The sequence below is a fragment of the Gobius niger genome (genome assembly GCF_951799975.1).
Source record: "Gobius niger genome assembly, chromosome: 14".
Classification (NCBI taxonomy): Eukaryota; Metazoa; Chordata; class Actinopteri; order Gobiiformes; family Gobiidae; genus Gobius; species Gobius niger.
In genome coordinates, this window is record NC_136865.1 from 29164598 (window position 1) to 29181852 (window position 17255).

The 17255-nt window shown below is 41.3% G+C and overlaps 1 protein-coding gene and 1 long non-coding RNA gene across 2 annotated transcripts in view; one reads left to right on the forward strand and one right to left on the reverse strand.

Moving 5' to 3' along the window:
- Nucleotides 1-17255, forward strand: part of LOC306973998 — an 818053-nt gene that overhangs the window by 98673 nt on the left and 702125 nt on the right. The window lies entirely within an intron of this gene.
- Nucleotides 1-17255, reverse strand: part of epha10 (EPH receptor A10) — a 418807-nt gene that overhangs the window by 58552 nt on the left and 343000 nt on the right. The window lies entirely within an intron of this gene.

The window sequence follows — 17255 nt, forward strand, 5'->3', positions numbered from 1 at the left end:
ATATGATTACATATTTACATCAAATGCAACAATGCATTACATTAAGTCAACAATCACAGTATGTTACACTTTATAACAAGTGTATACATTTATTTATTTATTTATTATTTCCTTATGCGTTATTTATTGTCATGTTAGTATTACTGTTATTCATAATCCTCATCATCATCATCATCATCATCATCATCATCATCAACATCATCACAACCCATGTAGCATTACTTGTGTCAATGTGCATGAATAATACATAACATTTATTCATGAAATATATTGTATTGCCTGATCGATGCTCATGGTAACAATATTAATCTTAATGATGTGCACTTAAAAGGAATCAAGGTTCTGTTGTCTATTTTTTTTGTTTTCTCTTATGTTTTCATTTCTTCTGTGCTGGACCAGCTGCCAGAGGGGGGCAGCCCCCAAGCAACCGGACCATCATGTGTTAAGTGTCCTATGCTGTGCATTAAAAGAGACAAGATTTAGGAGTCTGCTGCCAGACGATGCTCTCCTCGAGCAGCCGGCCCTGCTTGCCTGCCCTGTACTACTTATGTTGAATGCAGAAACACACGGTTATGTACATGTTATCACTTCTGAGAATTTACTTCCTTTTTTATTACCATCAGCACCAATACCAATACTACTGACTCAATCGATTTTGTTTGATTCAAGAATAAGACATAGGTTGCTATGTATATATAATGATGATAATAACACAACAGCAATAGCCATAACTGAGTTATAGATTCTGTCGTATAATAACAATAATAATAATCATTCATAACAACAATAATAACAATAACAATAACAACAACAGTAATTATAATAATAATAAACTTCATCATTTGCTTGATCGGTCCTTTAATGTATATAGCACTTTCCAAAACCCATTAACAGTCAATTACCCATTTCCTCTTTCCTGTACTTTGTCCAGACAATTTTTTTATATCTTGATTTGAAATGTTGAATATTTGGACATTGTTTGAGCTCTGACCCCAGTTTGTTCCAGAGTTTAACTCCACATACAGACACACACATACTTTTTCTAGTGGAAGACACTGCTTGAATCTTAAAGTTATCACACCTCCTCAGGTTATAACCCCCTTCTGTGCGTGTAAAAAGCATTTGTATCCTCGCAGGTAGCACACTGTTGTTAGCTTTATATAGAAGTTGAGCAGTAGAAAAATCAATTAAGTCATACATAAGATAAGATATTACAAGATAAAGTTTTTGTTTGTATCACATGTGATACACTGGGTTCTTGGGGTTAAAAGTATACATGATGGGGTACCCCCAAAATTGTGATTGGCCTGGGAGGCCTTGGTGGATTATTGTTTGTTTGTTAGGCAAACAACAATTAGTAGAAACCAAACCAAAAATCTGGAAGTCTTTTCATTTCGGAGTAATTGGTGAAATAAAAAAAATAGATACATCAGGTGGTGTATGAGCTCATGAGCGCATTTCAACTCGATGTTGCTCCGCCCCCTGAGGCCTAGGATGTTGGGGGCCCATTTAAAGCTCCAACTCTACTTCGCAATGCAATAACGGCAAGTCTCTATAACTTTTGTGTTTCATTTTATGGCCAACCAGCCCTCTAAAGTCGACCATCACTGGCCCACAATAAAGGGATTTAATTCAATGGTAAATGCTTTCAGTATTCTCTTATATATTATAATTTTCTACCTTTTCTACCTTCATCAAGCCCAAAGCGCTTTACAGAAAGGAACCAGTCACCCACTCATTCCCTCACCATGACCTGGATGTCTCAGAGTGTTTGTTTCACACGTCAGGCCAAAGGTTCCACCACCAGCTGAAACCCCCCACAAAACAAGCTTCAGAGTGAATATTCATCCTGGACCTGCTTCAGACCAGGGTTCAGACCTGATTTAGTCCTGGTTTGGAGTCTCCGGGGCGGGACGTGCGCTTCATCGCGTCCCGAAGACTCCAGGTGAACGAGACAGGGCCACGACCCCGTCTGTCACAACACATCTCCCGAAACAAGCGTGTCCTTAAGGAGGCGGCCGGAGACGAAATGAGAGGAGATGGATCAACAAGGGAGGGAGAGGAGGCGAGGGAACGAGGAGGCGAGGGAACGAGGAGAGGAGGCGAGGACCTATACGTTTGACAGAATCGGGATTAGCTAAAAGTGGACAGGTCCTGAGGGAGTTTAAGGTGGAGGGAAAACAAGAGTGAGCCGTGCGCGGGAGCGAGGTGGCCTTTGGAAGTGACAGGACAATAAGGAAATGTAGAACAAAGGAGAGATTGTGTTGAAAATGTGAGCGATAATGGAGAGAACAGGTGGAGGCCAGGGCTGCACTTCACTATGAGGGGGAAAAAGACCTTTTAATACAATAGCTTCCAAAAAGGTATTAGCCCAGTCCACTGTGTTTAGATTTTCATGGAGAGAATGAAACTATATATTTTTGGAAACCTTATGGCAGGGGTGGGCCAGTTTGTGTCATGCAGGGCCGATTTTCTTCATTGCCAAAACACCAAGGGTCAAAACTCACAATTTAAGCCCAAAGTAAAGCACCTTTTCTCTACAAATAGAAGTTTTGCTCATGATATATGACCTAATGGGGTGTTTTGCTGGGAAATGTGAAAATATTGACAGTATTTTCCACATTTTAGAGTCCTTTTCATGTATTTGGTCTCTGATTTATGATTAAATGTTTCTTCAAAATTCTCTTGGGGGCCAAAGGTTTTATGCTGGAGGGCCGAATTTGGCCCCCGGGCGTGACGTTGCCTACCACTGCCCTCATCATTTGGTAAAATAGTGCAACTGACTGTACGTAACTTCAAATCATAACAGCGCCGCCCAATAGTGACTTCCTGTTTCGATCCAGCTCGCCAAAATAAAAAAACACCATATTATTCATTAGTTCAGATTTCTTTCTGCCAAACTATTAACAGACAAAACACTTAAAATGTTTGTATTTAATTATATTCTTGCAATGTTGCAAGTACCTGCTGAACTAGTCAACAGGTACTTGCAAAATGAGACGAGCTGTGTGCTTTTATTTTGGCGCGCTGGATCGAAACAGGAAGCCACTTCTCGGTTGTCATGATTTGAAGTTATGTAAATGGGGAGTCCTGGTCATCGCCATGGTAACTCCATGGACCATATGACATGGGTTTCATTGACTGTTTTGAGTCTGTTTTTTACTCCCCATATAATTGTATAAATTATCGCACCTTTTATGTCTTTAAATGTATAGTTTTGATACTCTCCACACAATTCTGGTGGATTAATAGTGTAGTGTTGGTTTTCATCAAATTATGTCAAAACAAGACTTAATTAAAGCCGCAAGCTGCATCGAACATGCCTTCATTGCCACGCCTCTGTAACCCTACCTACATGTTATTACTCTGGTGATGTGCCATTCATCTTTGTGAGTAAACATCAAAACTTAATTTTAGCCTCTCCATGTGAACAATAGCTCCTACCTGGAGGGGGCGCTAACGCGCCTAAAATCTTTTTATTTCACTTCCATGGCCACTGTCTACACGCCTCTGACAGAGGGCGCTAACGCACTATAATTGTGTATAATGTGAGATTTGACGTGTCCGTTCCATTAGAAAAACATGGGGGGCCAGGTCGTCCCCATGGCAACACCGTACAAAATAGGATATGGGTCCCATTGGCTTTTTTGATCGGGAAAAAAGCCATGTATTTGGCCAGAGACACCAGTTTTTCTTTTGAGCTGTTTTTGCAACAAATGTGTAAATCTCAGTTCAGATGGAAAACCTCAGGATTTTGTGACATATTGCAGCTTCCTGTGATATAAATAATGTGTTACCCAGTGTGATGATGATCATGTGGTGATACTATAAAGTGCAGCCAGAGCAGCGAGTGCAGAACATTTCACTGAGAGACGCTCGTAAGGTAAAGCAGAGATCTTTATACCAGTTTAAAGGGGCTATACGGGGTTTAAAAATGTTCCAACAATTTCCTAGTGTGAATGAGCCCAGAGCTGTTCACCACAACTGCCTCTAAAATCCTGCACTCAAAAAAGTGTTCATTCCGGTCCGAAGTGCCGTCATGCACAAGCTTAAAGAGATATTTCAGGATTTTTGACATAGGGCTTCATTTCCTAGTTATCCAGAGTGTTGCTGATTTCTGGAGTTATTTTTTTTGGTAATTCATGCAGTTCTTATATTTGAAGAGCTTTGTGGCGCTAGGCTAGTGCTAGGCTAGCGCATTTCTATGGTATCAGCTAGCCTGCTTTAAAAACAGTCTGACCCGCTCCACAGTGCACCTGAGGCAAATCACTTTTAACACCAGACTAACCATATACTGACCTTGCATCACATGAATGATCGCATTTTGAGGGACTATTTTCCAGCAGATCACTCCGCCGCTGCGTAGCTTAGACAAACACGAAGCTGATGCTGCTCAAAGATAAGGTATTTTAAATGCAAAATGGTTAAAATTATTCTATGGACACAGACATTTATATGGTTAGTCTGGTGTTATAAGTGATTTGCCTCAGGTGCACTGTGGAGCGGGTCAGACTGTTTTTAATGCAGGCTAGCTGATACCATAGAAATGCACTAGCCTTGCATTAGCCTAGCGCCACGAAACTCGTCAAATACAAGAATTGCATGAATTCCAAAAAAAGTATCTCCAGGTATCAGCAACACTCTGGATAACTAGGAAATGAGGCCCTATGTCAAAAATCCTGAAATATTCCTTTAATATAGAAGCTGCAGTTACACGTATGACCTGAGGTGCCAGTAGTGAGCATAAAATGGCTAATATGCATCTAGCCCCTTTAACAGAGAACAGAAACGTGGGTGTTTTCAGTGGAAATAACCGGTGTCAAAACCATGACATTTCTTCCAGCCCAGTATAATTAACGCCGGAGTAATTATGCTTAATTATAAAGCACTTTACCAGGAAATCGGCCACACATAGAGCAACTTCGTGAAATTGATCCAAATAAGGAAAGAGTTTGTAAGTAATGATTATTCTAGAATGTTTCATCAAATTTGTACCGATGTATTTAGTTTAAAGTGACGTCCAAGTATTATTTAATTTTTACGACAATGAAGCGGCGAAAAAATACGCAAATGACTTTCCAGCAGCATCTGGACAAAGAAAAGTGGCAGCCTTGACGTTTTATCGCTCGGCCCTTTGATGGAAAGCCTCGCGCTGTCAGTTAAATATGTAGCGGGAAGAGTTAAGGCGCGGGAACAGGTCCCGAATCAAATAAAAGTGTCGTAAAAGTGACAGAAGGAAATGGCAAATGCAAAGCAGCCCTTTCTGAACCGCGGCAATCAACTTCCTTCAATCTGAGCGGATAACATCGAGGAAACGCTCTTTTAAATTGAAAGGGCAATAGAGGAAAGTGAAAATGTAAAGAAAGTGAGTGAGTCAAATCTGCAGTGAACGTGCGACCCGTTACAGTGACGACCCCGGGTAACGATTTTAATGAGTTAAAAATATAACAATGTGTTGCAAAAAAAAATGTGTTTTCCAATCAGTCTGGTCCCACACAAATTTAATGACAACAGATTTCTATTTTGGCGAAATGAGGGAAAATCATTGGAGAAATGTTGGGAGGAAAATCAAACGAATCAAAATTTCACAGTCAGCTCACAATATTTTTTGATTAAATTCTCGCTCGGTCTAATCAAGTTCTGGTCGGAACATTTGGCAAAGCATTCGGACCAAATGTGTCCAATTTTCCGAATGAATTCTGAGTCAGAAAATCAGACTCTGATGTTGTCCAAATATCGATTGGAGTGATTTGATTATTTAATATGTTTGGGTAGTTCTGCACCCAGGACCTTCTTACTGTGAGGCCAGAGTGTGTGTAAATGTGTAATAAACTGATGTATAAGAACAGAACTGCAATTTGGTACAAAACTAACATTTCTTTTCATACATGCGTCTCCAATGATATCACGCACAGTTACGGCGGCCATTTTGAACACCGAAGTACAATTATGCAGTACTACAACAGGTAATAATATCTCCACTCAAGTGAAAGAGAACTTACTGACAGTGGCTTTTTTATAGTCATTGCTGAAGAAGAAAACAGTAAAAACACGGCCCCAGAGACGTACGTTTATGTGATGTAAGCAGCAAATATAGCACAGACGTAGCAGCTACAGCTACAGCGGGATTTACTAAAGATCTGCTTCACTCTGAAGACTAAATGAACACATCAAAGAGGAAACAGAAAACCTTTCACTGTGACTTTTACAGTTTGTCATGTCAACAGAGTCTCAGTCTGAGTCCGTGCTTAAGCTACTCAAGACGTTAGCATGCTACCGGATAGCAACTGTCATCAATAAAGGAAATACTACAGTAACAGCTCAGCTGTTACTGACCTCTGACCTGTGCCACATGTTGTATCCAAGGCCAAGTGTTTGTGCTTCAGGGCTTTCTCTTGGAGGTCAGAGCTGAGCTGTTGAAACTAAATGCTAACCGGTAGCATGCTGACGTCTTGAGTAACTTAATCACTGACTCATTGGTTTCTTCACATAAACATGTGTCTCTGGGGCCGTGTTTTTATCGTTTTCTTCTTCAGCAATGATTACGAGTTCATAAAAAGGTCACTGTCAATCAGTTGTCTTTCATTTTCATCCGGAGTAGAGATATTGTTACATGATGTAGAACTGCATAAGTCTACTTCGGTATTCAAAATGGACGCCATAACAACAAAAGTCACATGACTGAAAAGCATGTATAACGCGTTGTTTGTGGGGTTCCCAAAGTGGTTCTCGGGCCCCAGGGAGGTCACAGGACACAAAGGTGGGGGTCGCGTGATTATTTCAATAAATATATATTTTTCATTTACAACACAACATTTGATTGAAAGCAAGATTTTTAGAGAATTATAATTATGAAACGATAATGTTTTGTACCTGACATGTTTATAAATGCAAATGGAGTCATGTGACAAAAACACCATCTGCCGCCATTTTGGATAATGTTTCAAATAATGTCATAATGAACCTGAATTTAAATCACTAAACTACTAACGGCTCATGTATCCTCCAGCCCAGCTACTCATAAAGTCCAGGAGATCGTGGCCCGATCAATCCAAAAGTCCCTCAGGGTCCCCCAGTGACTACAAGCTCAAATATGTTTGAAAAGTAGTAGATTTTTGAAAACATATATATTTGCCTCCCGTGTTCTCATGTTTTCTCTGTGTGGACTCGGGGCTGCATTGACCACACTCTCATTTACACTCTCTTCTTATTGTCTCTCACAGAGTGTCAGGACAGTATAGTTTGGCGAATAGAAGAGAGAAAAGCCGTTTTACGTGGCCTACTTGTCTCTCAAGAGTCCATACGGTTCTCATGAGCGCAGTTACTTTCAGCAACCCTGGTTCTCTGAAAGTGCACAGTCTGTAACGAATTGGCTTGTTGCACAGTATGGCTATGCTAGTTCCTCTGACATGAAGTTGTGAGCGCCAGTACTTCCTGTCTGTATTCTTTTCCTGGAATAATAATCATATTTGGTCGATGATCATTTACTGTGTGTTCAAATCATGATGTAACGAGTTCAGATCGGAGACACCTGTGATCATAAAGGATTGATAGTTTGTCTTGAAGCTAAAGGCTAGCATGCTATAAAATATTTACACTGTACAGCAACTGGTTAACCTGCAGGAAGTGATCATCTACCAGGAACTCAAGGTCACCACAGAATCATTAGGAAACACAATGATTCGAACGGATCTAAGCTAATCTTAATGGAAATTAATACGAACAGGAAGTACTAGCGCCCACAACTTCAGCTCAGAGGAACTAGCGTAGCCACATTGTGCAACAAGACTGCCAGGCTAATTCTCAGTGGTAAGAAAATGATATACTTAAATAGACATTAAAATGACCCACACCACTAAAACCAAACTTGTAAGTGCTGCAGTTTGTTTTAATGCATCATATCTTGGAGAGCAAATCCTTGTTCAGTCTAAATGCTGGTTCTTCTTCTCAAACGTCCGGCGGTTCCTTCACACCTGGTCGCGCTGATCCGCAGGTATAAGATTCCACTCCTGTAATGCACTCCTGACATCTTTCTCATTTTCTCCTCCAAATCCCTCCGTCTTTCGGCCCGAGTGCGGCGAGAATCCGTGGCCTCAGGAAACCCCCGCCCGGTCTGCGCCGGCGTTCGGGAGATAATGTCATATCTGCGCCTCACTCCGGAGCGCGGCGGGGGATCACGGGGCAGCGGCGGGGGATCAGGGGGCAGCCGAGGGTGAAGCAGCCGCCGGAACGAGTCACTCTCATCGGATACTTCCCGGAGATGGTCTGAGGCAATGTCCCGGAAACGCGGCTCTATCCACCTCTGTCAGGCTCCAGTGGACACCGATGGACTTCCATGCAGACGGGCGAGTGTCGGAATGACCGGGAGCAGCGGGGAAGATGGTGGACGGGAAATACTCAACAAAACCTATAAGTTATTTCAGTTCTGCTGCCTGGGATTGACCTTTATTATTTTCCATGGGTTACACTGTGTAGAGCAGTGTTTTTCTAGTGTGCCGTGAGATATTGTCTGGTGCCCATCCATCCATCCGTCCATTTTCTTCCGCTTTATCCGGGGCCGGGTCGCGGGGGCAGCAGTCTCAGCAGAGATGCCCAAACTTATATTATATTATATTATATTGTCTGGTGTGCCTTGGGAAATTATCCAATCTCACCTAGTTGTTTTTTTTTTTAAACAAATGCACTATTATCCACAAATAATGTACCGTTTTCGAAAATCTATGCTGTCTGGTGATCGGCAGAGTAACCATATTATACTCTTCCATATCCGGTAGTTAATTTTGAATTAGAGAATTAGTGATGTATTGAGGCATTGTGGCTCGTGAGACTATACGGTGTTCCTAGCCAAGACACTTTGATGAGAACATTTTCTGCTGGTGGTGTGCCTCGTGATTATTTCAATGAAAAAAATGTGCCTTGGGTCAAACAAAGGTTGAAAAACACTGGTGTAGAGAAAGGGGGAAGGAGGTGTCTTACTATGGTTGGTTCATAAACACCAACGTGTATAAATTTAGCCTATATGAACTTGCCCACGACTATTGAGTATATCTATGAAAAGTGAGAGAGATTTTAGATATTAGATAAATACATGGGGATTTTTGTTCGGTCTTTACATGGTGGGCAAATGTTAGCCTGGCCAGCCAGAAAACACAGCCAAAAAAACGCTTTTGTATTCTTTGCAAAGACAAGTATCTGTGATCGGAGGTGATTTGTTCGTGTTCACAATGACCACAAAAATGTAGGGACAAAGAGTCATTAGCAACTGTTCACTGTTAACATAGAGAAATCAACATGAACGGCTGTTTCAATCAATGTGCGTTTGGAACAAGAAGAAAATCCTCTAAAGGTCAGCACACACTACACGATTTTTCCAGCCTTGAACGATTTTATATAGAATGGGGGGTCCACACTACATGACTGGATTCAGTGCGATTATAGACCGTCTGGGGGTTCACACTCAACGACTGAGAATTGTACGATTGAACACACTACACAACACTGTCCAACAGCGGATGTTTAATAACACATTAACACATTTCTCCTCCGGCTTCAAAAACTGACCCCAGATCAGCATATATAGGCCTCTGTTTGTGAGCGTGGGGAACATGAACGTGTCTGGATTGGTCAACAGTGTCATGTGATCGCTGTCACAACAACGCAGTTCAGTCCTACTGCTACGAGCCTTAAACATGGCTACAGGGCGGCACTGTGGCACAGTGGTTAGCGCTCTCACTTCACAGCTAGAAGGTCCAGGTTCGATTCCCACCTGGACAGGGCCTTTCTTTTCTCCCCGTGTCACTGTAGGTGTCTTCCACTTAAAACATGTACAATAGGCCAGTATGAATGATGTGTGAGTGAATGTATGGTGGTGGTCAGAGGGAGGTGTGCAGTCGCGACAGCGCTTCTGTCAGTCTCCCCCAGGGGAAACTGAACCACAGAGTGTGGAGTGAACGTACAATTGTCTCATGTAAAGCGCTTTGTGACGATCTGTGAAAGGCGCTGTATAAATAAAGATCTTCTTCTTCTACAGTTCCATCAAAATGGTGATAAACGTCATTGACACAAAGATGCGGGACATATTTAAGTAAAGGAGATGGACCATCAGTTGTGAGAAAAGTAGCTGGAAAGTTCGTCTCCAGACTCAGTAAGAGCCGCCGATAAACTCTGTTTGTGGTTAAAATGTAGCTGGAAAAGGTGATTCTCGTGAGCTTTTGGTGATATAAAGTTGTGCTGTTTCGTGTGCATGAATTTATTGACATGAAATGAGTTGTTTGTGCCGCTGTTTTGACGCTCTGTCATTGCCCGCTGCTTTCTGTGTGTTCGCTTTGGGGACGGTAATATCATCCATGTTTCTCCTGTGCGTCCAAATCAGGCTTAAAAATCAAACAGGTTTGATTTCCTGCGACTCAGTTGCGACTTTGTGCTGCCCACACTGCACGATTCGAACACGAGTCCAGTCGTGCCCCCCCACACTGCACGACACGACTCTGTGTGACTGCCTTCAACAGCCACGACTCGAGAAGACTCGGCCTGACTGAAAATTTGAGCAAAATTGGGCTTAAAAATCATGTAGTGTGTAAAAAATGAAGCATCAACATGAGGTACATTCTTGTTAAAAGTTCATTTAAGTCTTTATTTTGCTCGTGGCTAATTCGGTCTTTTCATCAAGGTGCTCTGTGTATCTACATCTGTGCCAAAATAGTGATAATAAATGCAGCTGGCACATACAAGGTAAGGTTTAAAACACTTTATGTTTATAGAAGCAAATATTAGTGGTAATAATGGCAAAAAAAGAATGTCAGGATTCTGTTTTTGATTGTTTTTGATTGTAGCTCCTCCAGATACAAGTAAACAACCTGTCTATTCTCTCAAAGACTTTGTTATGCGAAAGAGGTGTGAATGGCAGCCTTTTTGTGCATGTTGAAAACAATTGAAAACAATGTTTGCCAATAATACCCTGGCCCTTGTTGAATTCTGTTTATTAATACAAGTCCAGCAGTTTGCAAAAAAGTTTCACACAAAGTGACAATGAGCCCAAAAAGCCTATTGGTTTAAATCTGGAGCTCGATATTAAATGTTTTCTACAGGCCACTATGGAGGTGAACTTAAATCATCAGAGGGAGGTATAATTCAGGAATCAAACCATCACCGCTTTGTCTTTCTGCCAAACAAGAAGCTAATGGTCCAAAAGAGACTGAAGGAGACGCCTCGCAGAAGGACGACCGCGAGGCTGTGGAGGATTACGCCGCTTTGCTGCACAAACAGGCGCGGATTTAAATCACGCTTAAGATGTAAACACAATTTTCTGAGCAATTTTCATTAGCGTGACTTTGAAAATGCCCTCCTCCTCCTCCTCCTCCTCGTCGCTCAGGTATGGTTAACATCACACTCGCACGTTTCTACCACCAGAGGGAGCCGTGAATGTTGTTCCTTCAACCCTGCAGTAAAAGTGCTGAGTACATTGTGTGTCTGTACAGTAGATGCTCAGACTCAAACAGTGGCTTTGTTTACTTTACCACCAAAACTCTGATTCTGACCTGATTTGTGGAGTTGTCGGATCATAAACACAGTCATGTTCAAAAGTTTAAGACCAGATGAAAAATGGTCAATGCACATTTTGCACAGTTGGATCTCATCAAGGTACCAACTAGAACTTCAATACGCAACAAGAAGAAAAGGGAGTGAGCTTTTTCTTTTTGAGTAAACCTTATATTGACAACAACAATTAAACTGAAATATTGTATTTTCCGGACTGTAAGACACACCAGCCAAAAAATGCCTAATGAAGAAAAACACAACAGACTGAAAAAGCGTACAGTATGCTAACGTAACACATTGATGGTTAGCTTCAGATAACTATAGCATGAAGAACAGACCAAACTCTCCATCTCACTCCAAACATGTCTCTGGCTGTGTCCGAATGTCCACACTATTCCCTATATAGTGACTATATAGTGGTCACGCCATTTTGTAGGGGTGTCCGAATGTCCAGAGAGAAAAACAGTAGTCCACTCGAAATTTCCCCCAATGCATCTGGAAAAGTAGTGAGCATCGATGGTCACTAGACGGGTCAATATAGACCACAATGCATTGCGAGTGTCTGAGAAGAGCCTGACAGCGACAGGTCTTTGAACTAAACCACACGACTGAAGTAAATCAGCTGTTTCAGTCGTGAAAATATAAACGGTTACGGTGAAAAGATGCTAAGGTTAGCTGCTAACCTTTAGCTCGAGCTGTTAAATGACTGATAGCTTCCTCTCCAATAATCCGAGCCATTCATGTAAAATCCATGTGAAATATAACGTATCTGACTCGTATTTATCCATAAATATTCCACTGTCTCTGAGTTTGTTTGGTCTTTATCACAGAAATACTTTATTCCCGGAGTTTAGCGAACTTTTAGCAGATGTAGTCACTCAATCTGCTGGCGCTTCGGACACCGGGCTCTGACCTAACTCTCTGAGCTGACACTAGAGTGACTTTTTTTTTTTTTTTTTTTGTGATGATAGTTTTAATTTTAATTTAACTGACAAATAAAATGCCTGTAAAAGTGCCAAAACAGTCGTTCTGTTTCATAAAATAAACGTTTGTAACCATCCATCCATCCATCCATTATCTTCCGCTTTATCCGGGGCCGGGTCGCGGGAGCAGCAGTCTAACTTTCTTTCTGCTGCTCGATTAGCCTGCAGTGCCCTCTAGTGGCATGTGAAATTATATATTTGAGTTTAAAAAAAAAGGGGTGTGAGTTATAGTCCGGAAAATATGGTTGATCAAAAGTTTAGGACCACACACATTTAAAAGGCCAAATCTGTGAAAAAAAAAAGTGGATTCACAGTCATTTTCTGTCAGGTATAAGTTCATGTGACATCACAACATTCAGGATGTGGTGGATTCCTTATTCCGAAACAGCCATGGCAGTGCCCAAGTTCACATGGGCACTGCCATGAATTGTGCCCGCCCCTTCTCTCCTATTAGTTAACAGAGGACTGGAGAAGTCCAGGTAAAATCAGTTACTACATGAATATAAAGTCGAATTTAAGCCGCGCAGAGAAACTGTGCAGTGTTGACATGTTGAAATAAACACTGGACATTTTACGCAAATCAATCAATTCAACATCAGATTTAAGCAGCGAATATTATCTGTTGATTATGCAAAATCGACTTTTTCAAGCTTTACATCATGTTATTATGTCATTCCCTCATTAAAAAACATGCCTGAAGTGTTGCCTTGGCACATTCACGTATTTTTGAGTAATCTGTAAAAACTCTGATGGCAGCCATTTTAGGGATAGGTTTGCCTGAGTCCTCCTAGGAACGCCCCCACCTCCTGGAGTAACCAACCACTGCTCCTCAGCAGAACCCCCTCCCCACTGATGCCACAGACAGCGTGTGGAGGGGGCGTGTCGGAAAGGGTCAGAGGTTCTTAAAGAGACAGAGGCCTATTTCAAGACATTCGCTACAGCCATTTTGAGAGAGCAATTTTATACAAGGCAGTTATTCTAATTTACTGCATTTACAGACCAACAGAAGTTTTGGTCATCATTGTAGTGTGATATAGACTGGTGCTATGTGACTGAAAAAAGCATAATACCCCCTCTTTAAACTTGAGATGGAATTGAGGCGGTAAGAATTTTGTGGCGGTGTCAAAATGCAGATTTCTAGACTCAGTTTTTTGCAAATTTCTCTATTATTCTTGGGCCAATTCAAATGAAACAAAAACACACAGAGCTATGAGTCATCTCTTCCAGCTCATATGAACCAAGGTCTAATTATTTCCTCCAAAAATGGTGACACTATTCAAACACTCGCTGCTGAGGTGGGACACAGTAGACAAAAAAGACCAAAAAGATGTCACCAGCGCAGAGCCGGGGGATCTGATTGGCCGGAGGATCCTCGACCCAAATGAAGGCCGTTACTGGAGCCGCCTGTTGTTGAAAGTACAGATACCCTTAATAAAATGTGTCTCTTTTACCTTCCACCACAACAGCAACTCTCTGAGCTCATTTCTAATTTCGAAATAATCACCTTTTGTTCCATCTTTCACGGCGCTAATTCCGCTTTCACGTAACTTCTCTCATCCGCACGGCAGCTCACAGTCTGGACACAAACCCGGTCCGAGAGGAGAGAGGATGTGTGTGGGGGGGGAGCCGTGAAAACGTTCGTCTGGATTTACGAGCTGATTTAGCGTCGCCGTGGTGACTGAGCGAACGCAGACTTGGACGGGAGTCAAAAGAACACGAAGCTCCGCGACCTCCTTCAGTAAAACACGGAGGAGACGGAGTACGGTCACGTGTCGGACGAGGAGGGAGTGCGCCGAGCGTCTGAGGGGCTGGCCGGAAGAATAAAGACATGACATGAGAGTTTAAAGAGGCGTGTCATAGGGCTGTGCAATTAATCGAAATTCGATTCGATTTCGATTACAACAGTAAACGATTACAAAATTAGCATAATCGCAAAAAATCGATTATAATTTTTTTTTTTTCAAATTATTATTATTTTTTTCCTTTTTTTTTTCAATTTTTTTTTTGTAATTTTTAATTTTTGGATTTTTGTCACTTTTTTGATGGATTTTTGTCTTTTTTTCTGCTGGATTTTTGTCACTTTTCTGATGGATTTTTTAAAGGCAACAAATAATCGTTTGAATAATCGTGATTTCAATTATGACAAAAATAATCGTGATTATTATTTTTTCAATAATCGAGCAGCCCTAGCGTGTCAGGTGTAGCTAGCTTTGGACAACCGTACTCATCCATAAAGGACACTCAAAGCAGCTAAATAGCAAACTTATTACACTACTAAACAACAAAATAACAATAAAATCTAAAATAAATGTTCCTTCTTTTGTTTCAGTCATGTTATGAGCCAGGGTGACCTCATTTCGACCCCATTTTATACTTTACACCGGCCAACCTGCACTGACTTTTAGCTCCCCTCCGAGGGCAGTACATTTATAACTCAGAGGTTGTTGGATCGCTCCCAGTAGATAACACTTTTCAACACGTTTCAGAACGCAGACTGTAGACTAGACGTTTGTGCCAACAGGGGGCGCTCTGTGCAGTCCTCAGCTTCATACCTGACGCAGTAAGTGGCTGGACTGACTCCCAAAGCTCCTACAGACCCTACCAGACTGGAATATTTTCGCCTCCTGGTGTGCTCTTTAATACTGGCACTAGAGCCTGGTTCAGGACATGGACGGTGTTTAACCTCTTAACTCCCGCCTGAACTGAGAGCATTTTCTCCAGTTCAGCTTTACCCAAATCCACCCAAGGCCAGTGTAACGCCCCATTTGAAAGCTAAGATCTACAAAACTCATCTAAATGGATCTTTTTCCTCAAGTCATCAGATTTTTTTTCCATCATTTTTTTTGGCATTCAACTCATTTTTGTAACTTTTTTGTAACTTTTTTTCTTCATTTTTTTGGTCACTTTTTGTCACATTTTTGTCATTTTTTTGTCAAATTTTTATCACATTTTTGTAATTTTTTCATCATTATTTGTCATTTTTTATCATTTTTTGTCACATTTTTTGTCAAAGTTTTCTCACTTTTTTGTCACATTTTCATCATTGTTTTCGTCTCAGTTCTGTCGCTATTATCACACCTTTTTTCCAGAAGCTTTTGGATTGGGGTAAAGCCAAACTGGAGAAAATGTGCTTGGTTCAGGTGGGAGTTAAGGGGTTAACTACAGTGGGAGAAATAGTTTGTAGTTTGTCCTGTGAGAGCTTAAAGCAGAACTAAGTGACTTGCTTGCCTTAATAAAACCTTCCCGTAGTTCCTCTGGGGGTAATACAAGTGTTAATGGGATGATTAGGGGGTCATCGGTGTCTCTGGCCAGGAAACCACAATTGCATCTTTCCCTGCATCTGGGTCGGAGTCACCAACACACACTAATGGAATCAAGAAACTAACAGGCTACCGGGCAAAGCTAACTGCGGGCTAGCACCACTTAAACAGTATTTACAGCTAAGTTTGAGGAAAAAAATGATCTCCCATTGCCATTGTGTAATTGGATGAACAATATCCCTCTGTCCCTTTGTCTTTTCTGTCAGCGTAGTATTTACTCTCACGGACAATTAATAAGTTAAAAAATCGCAAAATGCTACGACACCTGCAGTTGCGCTTATGGCCTCTAGGGGCAAGAGTTACTTACTTTCAGAAATCATTTAAAGTGACAAAACATGCACTGAGGTGACATAAAACAAGTTCATGAGACACATTCTGCACGACTTTGTCCACTTTATATTAAAAGCTACTCGGGAAAGAGAGAGTAAAACACATTCACTGACGAAGCCTCCAGACTGGCTTTTAGAAACTGAAGTATTTGGTAATGTTGGACAATAACTGTAAGAATATCACACTATGGAGCAATAAATAGATAAATCGCAGCATCATTTACATCCTTCTCTCACGTTTGTCTCTTATGGAAACATGCTCTTTTGAAAGTAAGTTGTTCTTTCAGTCTGTGCCAAAACTAGCTCCACTCCACACTTCTCCATCTGCGCTTTTCATCTGGCCCTGATTCAGAACGGAGTCAAATGTAACACGGGAAAATCTGCCAATAAAGAAGACCGAGCCACATTTTTAACATTAACAACTCGCATAAAGGATTAATTGAATTTGATTTATAATAATGTATATGTTCAGGAGTATTTGTGATCGTTTTGTATCTACATTTATTGCAGGCAGCCTTTGTGTGCTCTCATAAGGTCACTTAAGAAGTCAAGGAGGCTAACCTTTCAAATTTCACTGAATAGTTTGAAAAAACTACAGCTAAATGTGACTTTAACCCTTTAAGGTTACTCCCTACACCCTTTTTTGTATTTTCTAAGCGTTTGGAGGACAAACATACATGTTATTTTAGTTTTTTGATAGACCTCTGAGTTACCTGCCTTTAACCAGTCCAGCCAGACCTGATCTAAAGCTGGTCGAAACCAATGGAAATCTCCTCTAAACCAGTGACAAACAGCTCTCTAAACCTGTCCAAACCAGCAGAAACCAGTCCAAACCTGATCTAAATTGATCCAAACCAGGTCTATACCAGTCTAAAATGCTCTAAACTAGTCCAAAACTGCTCTAAACCTGTCAAAACCAGCACAAACCAGTACAAACCTGGTCTAAACCAGTCCAAACCGGGTCTAAACTGGTCCAAACCTGGTCTAAACCAGTGACAAAAAGCTCTCTAAACCGGTCAACACCAGCAGAAACCAGTCTAAACCTGGTCTAAACTGGTCCAAACCAGGTCAATACCAGTCCAAAG